Source organism: Chaetura pelagica, unplaced genomic scaffold (genome assembly GCF_000747805.2).
Source record: "Chaetura pelagica isolate M959 unplaced genomic scaffold, ChaPel_1.0 scaffold455, whole genome shotgun sequence".
Taxonomy (NCBI): Eukaryota; Metazoa; Chordata; class Aves; order Apodiformes; family Apodidae; genus Chaetura; species Chaetura pelagica.
Window position 1 is genome coordinate 191,475 of NW_009953483.1, and position 4,659 is coordinate 196,133.

Genomic DNA, 4,659 nt, shown 5'->3' on the forward strand with positions numbered 1-4,659 from the left:
TCAACTAAAAGACCGTTCCTTTCATCCTGGCAAATGGCTCTGGCTGGAAGGGCGTGGGGGCATCTGCAGCAGCTGGGCACAGGTTGCTGTGTGCTCACCCCCTGCATGGCACATGGTCCACTGAAAAACATGTTAACAGGTGAAAAGAATTCACTGTGTAAAAAGCTGTGCCTCAGGATTCTTGGGAGTTTGGTCTGTGCTTCTGTGTTAGCAGCACCAAAGTTGAACAGTTTGCTTGGAGCCAAAACTGGGATTCCCTACCCTGTGTCTCACTTTGTGCTGTGGAGAACAATGCTGCTATGTGTGCTTACATTTCTATTGTATTACTCTCAAGCAAGCCCAGCCAGCTGGCCCAATAGCAGGGAACTGCCACAGTGGGACTTCTCAGAATTGTTTTCTTCTCTATAAACACATTTGGCAGTTTATAGAATCACAGAATATCTCAAGTTGGAAGGGACCCATAAATTTGTAGCAATACATCAGCTTGGTTCCATCTCAGATACCTTTTTAGAATGACAAAAAGAACTCTCAATTGTGCTTGAGGCACCATTTATAAATATGCACCCTAGTAAGGGTCTCATCAGCTTTGTTGACATTACTGAGCACATCTGGTCCTAGAAGTCTGAAGGCTTATGTCTTCTTTCAGGCAGTTGTTCTAGCGCCTGATGACCCATCCCCGCCGAGAAGCAGAACCAGGAAAAAGAAAGTAGACCTGTGGGTTTAAATGAAAACAGATTCAATACAATAATTAAGAACTAATATTAATCCCAACACTATTATAAAATACAAAGTTAACACTCAGCCCATATAGTGATCAGTGAATGCCAAATACTGTCAGCACCACAGCTGCAGCAGGAGCACGATGGTCACAGCAAATGGGAGAGGAGGCGTCAGGTGGAAAACAAGGGGCGAGGCTCTTCACGGATGAGACACTGAGGTAAGAGCTCTTTCCCCAGCAAAGATCCAAAGTATACTGAGTGTGACATTTACATTATGCAGTGCTTCTGTTGGCCAGCTTGGGTCAGCTGCCCTGGGCTCTGCTACTCCCAGCTTTAGCACCTGGCCAACTCAAAACTGATTAACACCTTGATCATTACAGAAACCCAGCTATTAAAACAAAGTGTCTCATCAACTTTGTTCCCCTGAACTGGGCGCTGCAGTCTTCTCAAAAATGCAATTTACCTGAATAGAAAGTTGATTCTATAAATCTATCCCAGCAAAACCAGGACAGGTTAGAAAAATGGCAGTACTACATTACCAGTGTCATCACTAAGTTTAGGCCTGTGCCTGACATGCTTCCCTTGCACGTTTAAACCAGCCAGAGAGAGCAGGCCTTGCATTTGGAAGTCAAAGCCAGACCTTCCCCTCCGCAGTCTGCAGCCTGGGTGCTGGCAGGATGTGTGGTGGGGACAGCCCCTGGGCTGCTGCAGAAGGGAAAATGAAACCCGCTCGCTTCAGCAGAAGCAAGAGGAAGTAAAAAGGATAAACAGGGCAAAGTTAATGATACTGTGATATTTTGTTTTATTACAATGCAGGCATGTATTTTAAATTGCTGTGTTGATAATCTTCATTTTAAACCAGAAAAGAAACATCACTGTCTAGAAAAATCCTGATTTGAGTTGTACCTTGCAAGCTGCATGTGTTGCTGTCAAGTCTTATGACAATCTCCTTTAAACTCAAGAAACAAAACTAATCATATTTGGATTATTATTATAGATTATGGCAATAATCTTGGCCAGTTAATGATGTCTTAAGGGGAAATTGCAGACAGTTGGCATTTTATCTACTTATAATAATTTTTAAAATGGCAGTGCCATCCCTTCACTCCCACTCTACCTCTCCCACACACACTCAGCATTTTATGAGTCAAGCTGCAAAAATATCAAGAGGCTGATGTAAAGATGAGGTTTTTGAAAGTTCTTTGGTAAAGAATGCTCAAGGTGGTTTTCCTGTGCCTCCCTTTACTCTGGCTGTGAATGGATCATATTTTCAAGATACTGTCTACTGCACAAGGGTAAGGTTTCTATTAAATCTAAAATCTGAGGGTATTCTATGTTTCAGATGAGGCCACAGGAACTAAATTTTTTTGCATCAAATTTCTAAGAATGTTTCTGCATTTCATAGGACCTTTACTTCTGCAAATGTTTAGGAGTCAATGGGGCAATTTGCACAAGATCAGGCCATGCATATGGCTGTGGCTATAGCAGCAAAGGGGCAATCAGTGTGAAAATCACAGGTCTCATCAGTGCACTCGCTATTTATGCACATTCCCGTCCCTAGCACATGTGGTTTCCGAGCCATTCAGGCATAATGTCATGATCTTGTGGCTTCATGACTGCAGTAGTTAGTGATATCATACTGCTGACCAGATGCTACCAGGGCCACAGCTTGTACATATAATCATATTCTAAAATACCTTTGTCTCATGAGAAAGGTTTACATTAGCATTTTAACCTTTATAAATTTAACCCATTAACATGATGTTTTAAAAAGATACACCTGGCATGAGATTTGTTTCAGGTTTAAAGGTTCACTTGGGTAGTAGAAGCATGGAGGCTGATGAGGGACTTGGTCCCATGGCTGCGGGAAGGCAGCAGTCCTGGGGGAGAAGTCCTGGCTGATGCTCCTGAGTAAGCCTTAGGACCCACTGTGTGCTCAGCCCAGTCCTGCCAATGGTTGCAAGCAAGGGGCTTTGCTCTGGGGACACTGCTGTCTCTACCTGGGAAGCACCCATCTAACTCCTCCTTGTTTGATGGGATGCAGGATGAGGGGCAGGCATGCTGCCTCCACTTCCCACTGCTCTGAGATGTGGCTTTTTGGGTGACTGTCCAAAAGGATGACTATCTCTGCTCTCACTGAAGAAAGTAAAGTGTAAGTCTGTGTTTCTGTAACAACAACAGTCTGTTTTTGTCACAGTTTGACTTAGGTCCGACAACAATGCTCTCGATCCCCCCTTCCCCCAACCCAGGTAGGGAAGGAGAGAGAGAAAAAGAGAGAGACTTGGCTGGATTGAAAACTAAACTACACAGCTTTAATTAAAACACTAATGAATGATACAAGAAAATATATACAATTATATACAAATATATTCAGGAATGGGCAAAAAACCTCTCGCCTCCCCCCACCCCAGCAACTCCCACAGCACTTCCCTGAACTGGGAAGAGTCCCGAGGAATCCCGGAGCTGCTGCTGGAAAAGAGCAGAGAGTTATGGGGGTCACGAGAGATCAAGCCTGAGGATCGACGGTGATGGATGAACAGAGTCCTCCCTGGACGCCGGCCATGGACGGAAGAGAAGGGGAGAAGAAGAAGGAAGGAAGTTGTCTTCTGTGATCTCTGACCTTCCTCTGAGCTTACGTAGATATATGGAATGGAATATCTTTGGCCAATTTTGCTGTCCATCTAACTCAGCCTCCTACGGGGGGGTCACAGATCTCCCCATAGTGTCTGAGCCGGCAGAGTGCAGGTGCGGCCTTGAAGCCTCAGTAGTTAGAAAAACATTCCACTGTCTTATCAGCCTAGCAGAACACACTGTTGCTAGCTACAAGAAAGCTCACTGAAGGAAAAAAAAAAATCAGTAAAAAGAAAAATTGGCTTCATCCTGGCTCAAACCAGGACAGTTTTACAGGTCTCTTTTTTGTTGTTTTAGTCTATCTCTTGGGCAGACATTTAAATTAAGCAGAATTACATCCCTCCTTGCTCTCTTCCATCCCTTGAAGTCCAAGCCACATAGCCCTAGCTGTCATATTGCAAAATGTCTCAGCTCTTTCTGGATCTCGGTAAGAAAGGCCCAACAACAAACAGATTAATAAAATAGCCATTTTAATAAGATAGAATAGAAAACATAGATTGTAGTTCTTATGTCCCTTCAGACACTGGGCAAGCAGTGTTTGCACGGCATCGGACTGGATGGATTTTCCCATGACAGATCCCTCCAAAGTGAGGTTCATCCTTTGACCTATTAGATAATTTCCTTACAAGAAAACAACTCTACTCCTAGAGGATGTTTGCAGGAGAACATCTTGCTGCACTCACTTCCAGAGAAAGGCAAGGCCAGGCGGGTGGCATAATCACTGGCACCAAGCAGGGGCTGCTTGCAGGTTCCAGTTTGTCCCGTGGCCAAGGAACATGTGCAGCCCAACGCAGGCTGAAGCCACGCTGCATGTGCAGCACAGCATGGGCCTGGGACTGCTCAGGTTCCCTGTGATGTGGATGACCAGTTCCTCGATACACAGCAGCCTTCTGGTCAGGATCACTACACAGATGCTTTCAAATGTTCTGTTTATTCCTTCTAACAAGCTGCTAAGCTACTCTCTGGCTCACCTCCAAAATGAAGTCATTTAATGTACCACTGGTAGTGGGAAGAAAAATTGGGCAAGTACTTTCTGTTGTTGTTCTTGAGTAGAGTAACTGGTCTTTCAGAAAACGTGTGTGTTTCGCATGCTGGAGTGGAGCTTAAAAGCTGTCCCAAGAGAATTTTGCCAAATGCAAATTCTCTGTTATGGAAGAACAACTTCATGTCACATAGAGTCAGGATATTAATAGGTACCTAATCCTACTGGGTGTCATGTCTTGTTTCCATGCCTTCCTATTCTTACAAGGCTCAGTCTTTTCTGATTTTCAGAGCTGCCAGGCACTCTTAATGTCAGCCCATGTTTTAC